The 13675-nt window shown below is 41.7% G+C and overlaps 1 pseudogene; it reads left to right on the plus strand.

Annotated features, from left to right (window-relative positions):
• Positions 1–3468: 3468 nt before the first annotated feature.
• On the plus strand, positions 3469–4336 carry LOC131688031 (uncharacterized; annotated as a pseudogene).
• Positions 4337–13675: the final 9339 nt, after the last annotated feature.

Genomic DNA, 13675 nt, shown 5'->3' on the forward strand with positions numbered 1-13675 from the left:
AACATTGTAAGTTTATGAAAATTCGCTGAGAAAAGTTATTAACTAAAGAAGCAGCATGACTTCAAAACAAGTGGATTTTATTATAAATCATAGCAACCCTGTTTGAATAGCTGTATCTGCCCTACGCGAGCGGTGGGTGGCAAGTATAGTTGACACTGGTATAACGATGGAGCTATTCAAGCAGGGTTGCTATGATTAATAATAAAATTCACTTGTTTTGAAGTCATGCTGCTTCTTTAGTTAATAACTTTTCTCAACGAATTTTCATACACTTACAACGTTCCCCGAATGTGTTCAGTAGATGAATACCTTTAGAAATATATAGTGTTTTGATTGATTGAATGATGAGGTGATTTTTTATGAATTTATTTTCAATGTTAACCGATTTTCCATACAAACTTCCATATAAACTTTGAATTTTTTGGAGGCTCCGTAGACACAACCGATCGGTAACAAAATTCAAAAATTGAACCAGTCTAATGTATACACTGTATTGTTCGTTATGTGGGTTTTTTAAGGGGCGGCTTATAGGGCCTACGCCAACCACCTGTCTCGCCGGTGGGCCATCGTGCCAGGACTGCTTAAGGTCCCACCTGGACACCAGGACAGGTTTACACCTTCCGAAGAAGGGTAACCCCCCCTTCCCTGTCAGCATACGACCAAAGTTCCCACCGGGGTTGGTTACCCGATCTTCACTAAGGTTACTCGTATCCCAGTCGACGCCACGGGGAGGCCAGGGCTAGGAGTTACTGGGCAGGAAGCTAAGGACCACAAGTGGGGTCTATTTTATGCCTTCAGGTACAAGAGGCTTACGCACTGCCCAGTCATTGCCGAATGTATACACAGTATGTTTGATTCATCATTAACGAAATCTTGTTATAATTATAAGCTATAGAAGATTTGACTAAAAAAATATACATATGTATGATTAACCCTCAACTATTACATGTTCTTGAACTTTAGCGGTCACTAACTTGTTTGTTTAGCAGCCCTCTGCAGGTCGGCCATTTTTAAGTACAATTCTAGCTTTGTGACAATTAATACAGCAGCGAAGAAGAGCAAAACGCAAATGTAAACAAAAGTTTGTTTTATTATTCAAACTGCGCGACGACTCTGTTGCTCGTAATTTCACCCTAAATGCCGCGGACCCCTAAGTCTGTGGCGGACCCAGAAAGTGTTCTGGGCGAGGTGTCCCACAGGCGCTTCCTTCGTTGGCACGATCGTTTGGTGATGGACGAGACCGACTTTTGCTGGATCGAGAAGGATTGCTCTCCTTAGTAATTAGCTAACACGCAGAAAAATGTATTGTAGATATAACAATATTCTAGTTCAAACTCAATAATAATTATTATTATCTCAGGGCTAAAAATATTCAATAATTGATTTAATCCATAATATTATTTTTACAATAAATTCTGGTTTTGACGTTTCTATATTTAAATCACATTGTCGGTTGGATCAACAATAAAATTGTTGAAACAATTGACATTGAATGCTTTACGCTTACGTCACAAATGAACTGAGTGTTCATTTTTGACAGTTCGCTTGTACTGTTTACATGGACTTAGAAAAATTCTTTACGATTTGCTTCGAGCGAATCTAGTCGTCCACAAATTTTTCTAAGTCCATGTAAACAGTACAAACGAACTGTCAAGAAAAGTGAGGTTAGCTGTGTCAGTAAAGAACCTAATTGTGTTATTGATCGAATGATGTAAGCACGATTAGTTCAACAATATTCTGATTTTGAAGCAACAAATAACGTGGTAAACAATTCCTATTTAAATGTTTATTTATTTTCAATAAAAATAAAACAAAATATTTTTTATTGAATTTTTATTTATAATAAATTGTTCCAATATCTTACAGGTTCAGTTGTCAGACAAGTGTCATCATTTCCGATTTGTTCTGAAAGTTAGAAAGATCATATGACTCAATAAATTTTAATTATTTTGATATTGGCACTTACCCAGAGAGTATCCTTTACGTCAGTATTGGTCACTGCACAGTGACGTCATGCATTAAATGTGACAGGTGGTGGTCCTGTTGATTATATTTTGAACTTAGAGATAATTCGTATTCTCAAAATGATATATTGGGAAACATTTGAAATATATTGGGAATCACGTTTTTGGAAGTATAGATGTACTCTAGAACGCCTTACAATTAAATTGTGCTATTTCCTATTGTGGGGAAATGTATATGAAAGATCTAATAAGTGAACTAATTAATTGTTTATCAATTACTTCTAGTGTTCTCTGAATCGATAAGGAGTTTTGCGGTAAAATTTCTTGGGAATTGATTATTAGCACTAAGCTTATTTTAATTGAATTCAAATTTGTTATGTTCAAACTGTAAACAATAGGACCAGCACTTGTCAAATTTGTGAGGTTAAGGCATTTCATACAATGATCAATATAATTGTAGCACTAGCCCCGAACTGTCCTGGTGAACAGAATACACACAAAAATACACAATACACGCTGATTTGCTACTATGCAAGACCAAGATAAAATAAAATTTGATTGAAGTAAAAATAATATTGTTAGTTCACCAATAAAACAATGTATACTTAACAATAAATGAGTTTTGAATCAATAATAGAGTGAAGATTTAAATCAAAAATGAATATTGTTGGTTTAAGCGTTTGAAATTTCGCTGCGTGTAGTAATTTAACCATTTCTCAGTTCAATATTACCGAGGTTGTTTTTTCTTTTGCAAAATTTTAGAACTCGAATAATGATTTCTTTTCTTGTATAGTTGTCATGTCAAGTATAATAATAAAATATAATGGTGTTCATGATTGAGAAAGGCACAATTGCACCGCTAGGTGGATTAAAACAGGTTTTTATTTTATTATTTTATTCATTTCATTCATTCCAATTATTTTATTAATTTTATCCATTTTATTCATTTGATTCATTTCATTCATTTGACGTATTTTGTTAATTTTTTTAAATTTTATTCATTTCATTAAATTTATTAGTTTATATCAATTGTTTTTATTCTATTAATTTAAAAGCTATTTTAAAATATTGCCTAATCTAATTTGATTTATATATTTTATTAGTTTGATTTATATTAATCATTCTATTCATTTTATGAACATGAAAACTTTTTTTCATTTTTCGCTTTATTTTCTTATTTCATTCGTTTTATTGGTTTTCTATAATTGATTCAGTTTATTCGAGGATTCGTGCAGTACTAGAAACTGTTGGGTGTCTACTTCTCATGAGTTCTGCAAACTAACAAATGATCCAACAGTGGTATGGGTAAGAAATGTCTCATCTCACTGCTTGGTGTATTGAGTAGGTTTTCTTATATTTCATTTAAGCGTTTAGTTTGGCCAGATATCAAAAATTGTGTTTGTTACGGTAAAAAAATTGAAATCGGAAGTTGGATTAAGGCTGTCCTTGCCGGCAGAGAGAAAATAACAACCGCTTGAAGTTTTCATTTTGTGGAACGACTATTATGGGTATGATAATTAAGACCGTATATGAGGAACTTGGGTCGGAATTAACCCAAACAAATGAAATCACATCTGTAGATATTTTTGGATCTCACTCAGCAAACCGTGATGGGAGAAAACGGATTAGGTCTTAGGCTCAAGTTGTGGCTTCGAATTAAAAGAACCCAAAAATATCATCTATTCCAAGCACGAGCAAGTGTTCCACGACAACACGAGAAGATCAGAATGTTGAAAAAGAGGACATCATTAGAATTTTTAAATATAGCCCAGAATGTCAAAAACTGGTGCATGAAAAACTGGTGGAAGGAGTGTCGTTACCAAAGAATGAAAAAACTTGATCTGCCGAGTTCTATGTTCATTTTTCTTCGGGAAATCATTTACCGATGGAATAACCTTGACAATCAATAACATGAAAAATTTGGCATGCTGCATTATTGAAGCGTACGACTGGTTGAAAAGTGAGTTTGAAGGAAACCCGGCCGAAGTCGATTGGTTCTGGGAAAATGATGGGGAAAAACCTGATCCACATACGGGATTTATTTACTATTGGATTAGAAATTCTAAAACCAAGTCTCCAGCCAAATCAAGTCGAAAGCGATTATACGCTAGAAATTGCAGGCACCACCGAGGAATCAGCAATCGACGAAAGCGCTGAGAACAAAATGCGCGTTGTGCAGATAATGGAAACAAGCTTTTACTATAGAGAGAAGGTCCGTTCAAAGACAAATGCGTACATATATTTAACTTCCGAATTTCCAGTGTTTCACAAATATTCAGGAAGTTTTATTATAAAATAATTTGATATGATGTTTCCTGTCCAGAACGACAGCCCTTCGGTCGAGTCAATTGCCCCACAAATCCTCATTCTAAAAGATTATTTTATCAAAGTTGCGAACAATGAAATACGATGTCTGAAGAAATTAAGAACACAACTAACGAAACAAAGTCAGTCGACAACGACGGAATGGGGACTGTCTTCGTTGGAAAATCAATATGCGATATAGTTAGATGGAAGAAAACACAAAAAGAATGTATCGAATCTTTCGTTGAAAAGATTGCTGTACATCATGTGCTCAGATAACTTTTTCGAAATATTTGATTTACTATACAAAACTTATACAGGTTTCAAATTAACCGTCCCTCTAAAAACACAAAAAATACTAGCGTTCTTCGATGTAATGGTATACGGTACAACCAAATTTAGTAGAATGCAAATTATAAAAAATCTAGATAAGTTGGAATTGGGATGTTGATAAATAAAATTACCGCAATTTTTAGTAATGTACTTACGAGATAAAACAAATAGATGCATGCGTTAGTGTCAATTTCTTTCCATACTCATTGCGTGGTCTCCAAAATCCCGGGGCCCTTGGCCCAGGCCCAGTGCGCCCGTGCGTAGGGACGGTACTGTTTGCTAATTAAAAGATCATTTAAATTATTTATGGAGTTTGATTTTCGACTTCGGCTCACTACAATCCGACACTAAGTTGGTGGCAGGACGGAGTTGACGCTAGCTCCAAAGCCAGAGACACCATTTGTGTTCCTGAGCAAACACCTAGTCAAGCTTGATGTCCCGCAAGAGAAGATGTTTAAGCTGAAGTCAAAACTTGGAGTGGCTTAGCAAGCCAATGCAATGAAGGATTATGCTATATTTATACCTCAAGAGAAAAGTTTTTTTTTGGCTGATATAGGCGTAGATAGACGCTAGTAATGTCATTACTAATCTGTAATCAGAGTTAAAAATATTCAAATTCATTGAATGAAAATTGATCATATTCAGCCACATTCATTTTCAATATTCAGTGACGCAACTGAAAACGTCAAATGAACAAACCGCCTATTCATCCATGCAGATTTTCATTCGTTTCCGATTATTATACGAAGCGAACGTGCAGCAACGAATCAAACACATCAAAGTAGGCCCTGGCACAATCTAAGCGATGATAATTATTATTTTATATGTTTTACCGGCATTCGAAAACATTTGCCTTTATAGTTAGTGAAATGAATATTATTTCCGATATTCAGCTGAATGAATAACATGCATTTTTGAAAGAATATTTTTTTCTATTCGCCACAAGTCGCATGATGTTCATTTACAGGCGTCAAAAAAGAGCATCGATTATTTTTAACGCTGGCTGTAATGTTACTTTTAAGGATCGTGTAAAGCGAGTAATGACGGAATTCCCATACAACTCCAGTAATGACAGTACTGAGTAATGACACTTTTAGTGTGCGTGTAAGGGGCCCCCTATTGTCATCGTCGATAATTCATCGGCGGTTATCGCGATACATTTTGCGTTACTTTCCCGTTTAGTGGAGTTAAAGTTGAGCGTTTAACTTTCAATTGTTTAGAAATAACTACCTATTGAAGGACATGTTGTTGGAAGTTGACGATCAACAGTTTTGGACGATTATAAATGTCCAAATCTATTGATCGTCAACTGCCAACAATAGGGGGGGGGGGTTCCGACGATGCGTCAAAATGGAATTTTTGCAACTTTTGGAGAAAGCTGTAGACAGTTGAAAATGAAAATAAACACACTTTAAAGTGCATATAAAGTTCTTAGCGAACTTTCTAGCTGCTTAAGCTTTAATGGCACTTGAAAGCTGCTTAAGCCGCTATTAAAACTGAATTCGCATCGGAAAATTACCTAAAGCGAGAAGATTATGCAGTTTCCTTATACGAACTTTTGGTTGCTTGGGTATAGCTCAAAATTCTTTTTTTCTGGTAAAAATAATTTTAATCACCTTTTAGCCACTTTGAAAACACTGTGCACCTGCGGGCTCCATGGTCATATTTCGAAGAAAAATTGAGCAAAAAGACATTGCGACAGCTAAATGGTATTTTTTTGCCTTTCTCATATAAAGAAAGGCTATGCAATCACTGTAAAAATCGACTTTTTAACCGAGGCCCGGAGGGCCGAATGTCATACACCATTCGATTCAGTTCGTCGAGATCGGCAAATGTCTGTGTGTGTGTATGTATGTGTGTGTGTATGTGTGTGTGTATGTGTGTGTGTGTCATTTAAACTCACACAATTTTCTCAGAGATGGCTGAACCGATTTTCGCAAACTTAGTTTCATCTGAAAGGTATAACGCTCCCATAAGCTGCTATTGAATTTTTAGTTGATCCGACTTCCAGTTCCGGAGTTACGGGTTGAAGAGTGCGGTCACACAGCAAATTCCCATATAAACTGGTACCACCATGATGTTCAAATGATGTAAAACATATTAAAATTGATGTAACATTACTCTAGTTTGCGGGTCTGGATCACTAATGATCAATCAAAGTAGCTTTGACCACATTGGCCACCTATGACGGTTCATGACGCCCCCGGGGAGCTCGCCAAGTTCCTAAGCTAATATCACACCCATTTCCCAACGAATTCTCTACCGATTTTTACAAATTTGATTTCAAATGAAAGATACAGTAATACCACTGACTGCTACTGAATTTCATTCTGTTCTGACTCTTGCTTCCGGAGTTACAGGGCTGTTAGTAAGGATACACTGTAATTTCCCATATAAATCGGTACAATCGTAATACCTCAGAGGCTAAAAACTATTGAAATGGTCACCAAATAACTTCTAATCGCAGATCTAGATCACTGATTGCCAATCAAACATTCTTTGAATATATTGTCTACTATCGACGATTACGGAAGTCCGGAATTCCGGGCATATTCCACAATTAAAGTCAAATCGGTGCTTCGGTGATGACTGAACCGATTTTCTCAAACCAAGTCTCAAATGGAAGGCAAAATATGCAGTTGAGTATTGCGTCGCCGCCCCTCCCCCCCGCTTGCCCTTACACCTCCCTCCTTCATCACTCCCCTCCCCTTGGACCACCCTCACGCCCGCATTTCCTTCATCAATCCCGTATACCGAAATAAGATGAAGGATTTTTGACACATCCTCCACTCCCACTCTACTAACCCCCCATTTCCTACATGTTCAAACCCATTCCACCAACCTTTCCAAATTATAATCACATGAAGATAACATTGAACTCATGCTTATTAAGCTAATTAAATATTATTCTTTTGCCTTTCTTATATAGAAAGGTTATGCAATTGCTCCAAAAACCGACTTTCTAACCGAGGCCCGGAAGGCCGAGTCTCATATAACATTCGACTCAATTCGCCGAGATCGCAAAATATCTGTGTGTATGTATGTGTGTATGTATATGTGTATGTATATGTGTATGTATGTATGTATGTATGTATGTATGTATGTATGTATGTATGTATGTATGTATGTATGTATGTATGTATGTATGTGTGTATGTGCGGATTTGTTAACAAAATGTCCACATCGGTTTCTTGGAGATGGCTGAACCGATTTTTACAAACTAAGATTCAAATGAAAGGTATAATATTCCCATAGGTTGCTATTGAATTTCATTTTCAACCGACATCTTGTTCCGGATTACGAGTTGAAGAGTATGGTTACAAAACAAAATTTGTTGATTTGTCCACATCGGTTTCTCGAAATTTTCTGAACCGATTTTGACAAACTTGATTTTAAATGAAAGGTCCATCAGCTGCTGTTGAATTTTGTGTGGATCCGAGTTCTGGTTCCTGAATTACAGGGTGATACGTACGATCACGCAGCAAATCCCGATTCTAACGAATTCTGCGATGAATTGGTGAGGTAATTTTTTTCCAAAATATAAACACAACTGTTGAATTTGTAGATCTAGGTCACTAACAGTCATTAAAAGTCTCTTTGGCCACACTGGCCACCATCGACGGATCCGGAAGCATCCAAATTAAGAATAACGGTTATATTGGTTTTTCGAAAATGGCTAGAACGATTTGATCAACTTAGTCTCAAATGAAAGGTGTTGCGTCCCCGGAAACTGATATTAAATTCCATCTCCATCCGACTTCCAGCTCCGGAGTTACGGGTTGTGGAGTGCGATCACATAGAAAACTCCGATGCAAACCGATTCCTCGATGAATGTAAAAAGGTGCTCTTATATATACTTACCAAGTGTAATAAGAATGAAAGACATTTCCATAATGTTATATTGTACGAACCAGTTATTAAATCATAGTTTGGAGAAATGAGAAAGGCACAATTGCACCTATAGGTGGATTAAAACAGGTTTTTTATTAAGATACAGCCATTTTTTGGAGGCTCTCCGTTAAATAATTTTGCCTTTCTCATATAAAGAAAGGCTATGCAATCACTGTAAAAATCGACTTTTTAACCGAGACCCGGAGGGCCGAGTGTCATACACCATTCGATTCAGTTCGTCGAGATCGGCAAATGTCTGTGTGTGTGTATGTATGTGTGTGTATGTGTGTGTGTCATTTAAACTCACACAATTTTCTCAGAGATGGCTGAACCGATTTTAACAAACTTAGTTTTATCTGAAAGGTATAACGCTCCCATTAGCTGCTATTGAATTTTTAGTTGATCTGACTTCCGGTTCCGGAGTTACGGGTTGAAGAGTGCGGCCACACAGCAAATTCCCATATAAACTGGTACCACCATGATGTTCAAATGATGTAAAACATATTAAAATTGATGTAATATTACTCTAGTTTGCGGGTCTGGATCACTAATGATCAATCAAAGCAGCTTTGACCACATTGGCCACCTATGACGGTTCATGACGCCCCCGGGGAACCCGCCAAGTTCCTAAGCTAATATCACACCCATTCCCCAACGAATTCTTTACCGATTTTTACAAACTTGATTTCAAATGAAAGATACAGTAATACTATTGACTGCTGCTGAATTTCATTCGGTTCTGACTCTTGCTTCCGGAGTTACAGGGGTGTTAGAAAGGATACACTGGAATTGCCCATATAAATCGGTACAATCGTAATACCTCAGAGGCTAAAAACTATTGAAATGGTCACCAAATTACTTCTAATCGCAGATCTAGATCACTGATTGCCAATCAAACATTCTTTGAATATATTTCCACTATCGACGATTCCGAAAGTCCGAAATTCCGGGCATATGCCACAATTAAAGTCACATCGGTTCTTCGGTGATGACTGAACCGATTTTCTCAAATCAAGTCTCAAATGGAAGGCAAAATATGCAGTTGAGTATTGCGTCGCCGCCCCTCCCCCCCCCGCCTTGCCCTTACACCTCCCTCCTTCATCACTCCCCTCCTCTTGGACCACCCTCACGCCCGCATTTCCTTTATGCACCCCGTATACCGAAATAAGATAAAGAATTTCTGACGCATCCTCCACTCCCACTCTACTAACCCCCCATTCCCTACACGTTCAAACCCATTCCACCAACCTTTCCAAAATATAATCACATGAAGATAACATTGAACTCATGCCTATTAAGCTAATTAAATATTATTCTTTTGCCTTTCTCATATAGAAAGGTTATGCAATTGCTCCAAAAACCGACTTTCTAACCGAGGCCCGGAGGGCCGAGTCTCATATAACATTCGATTCAGTTCGCTGAGATCGCAAAATATCTGTGTGTTTTTTTTTTTTTTTTTTTACAATGGAGAAGACTTTTATGTCCTAGCCCAGTACACGTGCTATTGGTAGGGTCCAATCTACCGCACGGGGTGCACTGGGGGCGTGTCGGACTCGAATGGTGACCAGCCATTAATACCGACTAAACTCCATTGGGCTCCGCCATCATTCCTCCCAGGAACTACCTCTCGGTATTACTTCTGGGGGGATGGCTGTACTAAATGTACTCATTCACTCTCACTCACGCGTTCATACATCCTGTATGAGGCTTACTTGGGTGCTCTCTCAATCGCACTTTGATTCACTCTCAAACACTCCCACATGAGGCTGACTTTTGTGCTCACCTTTTACGTTCCATGCGAGGCTGACTTGTGTGCTCACCTTACTCATTCCTTGCTAGGCTTACTTTTGTGCTCGCCCTACCCATCCATGTGAGGCTGACTTGGGTGCTCACCCTATCACCTGATTCACTCTCAATCGTGCCACTCTATTGTACCTTTGTCACTCCCTCTGGCATCCCATGTGGGACATTTTCCTTAGGCCCCACTTCTGACATACCATGCGAGGCTGACTTTTGTGCTCACCTTTTTCATTCCTTGCTAGGCTGACTTTTGTGCTAGCCTCTACCAACCTGTGAGGCTGACTTTTATGCTCACCCTTAACATGCAGTGTGAGACTGACTTGGATGCTCACCCTTTCACTCCTCTGCCACGCCATGAGGCATCGATAGCTTAGTTCCAACATACTACGCTACGACCCTCCCGTCTTGGCATGAGGCAGTCCACTTATACGCCTATACACTCACTCTTCTGTCTTGCTTCGGGGTGGCTGGGTTTACCCCTTACGCGGTTGCCATTCGCTGCGCCAACCTACCTCGGCATGAACAGACCATTCACTCTCTTATTTTGCGCTTGGCCTTTTTCGCTCCAGCTAACCAATCACTAGTTAGCCGTGCCCGTCGTCTGTTGCTCGGTTCGCCAGATTACCTGTAGCCTACTGGCAATCTGGATGGTAGCAGCCGAGACTGCGTTCCACTTCTCCACCGAATGACACATCCGCTGAATAAGGGTATCAGGGGTTGTGTCCCAGCCACAGACGTCAAGCATTGCTCTTCTTTCGACGTCGAACCGATGACATACGAACAGTATGTGTTCGGCAGTTTCATCTACACCTGGGCAGTCCGGGCAGACTGGGACCTCCGCGTGCCCGAACCTGTGGAGGTACTGACGGAAACAGCCATGGCCTGACAGGAATTGTGTCAGGTAGAAGTGAACTTCCCCATGGGGTCTTCCCACCCAGCTCGATATGCTAGGTATCAGCCGGTGAGTCCACCTACCTTTCGAGGAGTTGTCCCACTCACGCTGCCATCTGGCGACCGAGGTCACCCTGGTGCGCTCGCGGGCTCCCCTATTTCCACGTAGCTCAAAGCACTCCTCATCTTCCCGAATGACCAGCCCGACTGGCATCATGCTCGCTATCACGCAGGATGCATCGTGTGATACCGTGCGGAAGGCAGATATCACTCTGAGGCACATCACGCGGTAGGTGCTCTCCAGTTTCTGTAGGTAACTGGTTACCCTCAGTGCTCTTGACCATGACGGGCCGCCGTACCTGAGGATAGATACGGCAACGCCTGCCAGTAACCTACGTCTACTGGCGCACACCTTTGAGCTGTTGGACATCATTCTCGATAGTGCCGCAACAGCAGTCGACGCTCTCTTGCACGTATAGTCGACATGGCTGCCGAAGGTCAGCTTGTCGTCTATAATGACTCCGAGAGACTTCAGACTTCGCTGTGAAGTGATCGCGACTTCTCCCACATGGATAACTGCATGTTGTGCCGACTTGCGGTTGTTGACGATAACTACCTCCGTCTTATGATGAGCGAGCTCCAGGCCTCTCGCGCTCATCCATTCCTCCACCGTGCTAATCGCGTGTTCTGCGGTTAGTTCTACCTCAGGAATTGACTCCCCGTAGACCTCCAAGGTTACGTCGTCGGCAAAGCCGACGATCTTGACCCCAGGAGGGAACTTCAGTCTCAGAACCCCGTCATACATGAGGTTTCATAGCACCGGGCCTAGGATCGAGCCCTGCGGGACTCCGGCGGTAATCGGAACCCTTTTCTGACCGGCATCGGTCTCATATATCAGTACGCGGTTTTGGAAGTAACTTTCCAGGATCCGGTACAGACCCACCGGTAGGCTAAGCCGGTGTAACGAGAGCGCGATGGCATCCCAGCTTGCGCAGTTGAATGCGTTCTTCACGTCGAGTGTCACTAATGCACAGTATCGAATACCTCGCCTTTTTCGTTGGATCGCTATCTCGGCAGTATTTATCACTGAGTTGAGAGCGTCCACTGTGGACTTACCCTTCCGAAAGCCAAACTGGTTGCTTGACAGACCGTCCGTACCTTCCGCGTACGGGGTGAGCCTGTTGAGGATGATCCTCTCAAGCAGTTTGCCAGTCGTGTCGATCAGACAGATTGGTCTGTACGCCGATGGGTCGCCTGGCGGCTTCCCGGGCTTCGGCAACAGCACCAGTTTCTGCCTTTTCCATCTATCGGGGAAACGGCACTCGTCAAGGCATCTCTGCATAGCTAGCCTGAACATGTTCGGGTTCGCTATGATCGCTGCCTTCATTGCTAGGGATTTAGCCACTGCGAGTAGTTCTTCATTCGTCACTGGAGCCACCATTTCGACCGTGCCCGCACTGTCTCGTAGTGCAGGTGGCCAGGGGCTTGTGGCTCGAGACGGGAAGAGTACTTCGATAATCGTTGCCAACCGGTCCGGAGAGCGTTCTGGGGGTGAAGAGCCCCCTTTGGTCTTGGCCATCACAATCCGGTAGGCGTCACCCCACGGATTCGCGTTGGCACTCTCACACAGGTTGTCGAAACACGCTCTCTTGCTGCTTTTAATAGCCTTGTTAAGGGCTAATTTCGCAGCTCGAAACACTTCACGGCGGTTCTCTCTTGCATCCTCGGTGCGAGCTCTTTGCATCCTACGTCTAGCTCTGAGACAGGCTGACCGTAGAGCTGCAATCTCGGCACTCCACCAGTATACCGTGCATCTACCGTTTCTTGGCAGTGTTTTTCTCGGCATAGTGGCGTCGCACGCGCGTGATAGAACAGCTACCAGCGCATCCCCGCTTAGACTGTCGGTGTTGGCCTCCAGTCCCAGGGCCGCGGTGAAAGCTTCGCTGTCGAAGTGATTGGACTCCACCCGCGTACCTGACAGGGATCTCCCGCCCTCGGATGCTGCACACCATAGTTGATCTTAAAGCGGATTGCTAAATGATCGCTATGGGTGTAGCCTTCGTCTACCCTCCATTCCATGCCTGGAGCCAGATTCGGGCTGGCAAAGGTCAAATCAATCCACGCCTCCACTCCGTTTCTACGGAATGTACTAGCGGAGCCATCGTTAGCTAGCACAGTATCGAGTTTCGCAAACGCTTCCATTAGCGCTTGACCCCTGCTATTTGTACAGCGGCTGCCCCACTCCACTACCCAAGCGTTAAAGTCTCCCGCTATTACTACCGGTTTCCGGCCCACGAGGTCCGACGAGAGCCTGTCGATCATCTGGTAGAACTGTTCTATTGGCCACCTTGGTGGGGCGTAGCAGCTGCAATAGAACACACCATTGATCTTGGCAATCGCCACACCCTCGGCGGAGGGGTGTATTACCTCTTGAACCGGGAACCTTCCCGTTGTACAGATTGCCACCATTCCAGACCCGTCCGACACCCAAT

The sequence above is a fragment of the Topomyia yanbarensis genome, chromosome 3 (genome assembly GCF_030247195.1).
Source record: "Topomyia yanbarensis strain Yona2022 chromosome 3, ASM3024719v1, whole genome shotgun sequence".
NCBI classification, from domain to species: domain Eukaryota; kingdom Metazoa; phylum Arthropoda; class Insecta; order Diptera; family Culicidae; genus Topomyia; species Topomyia yanbarensis.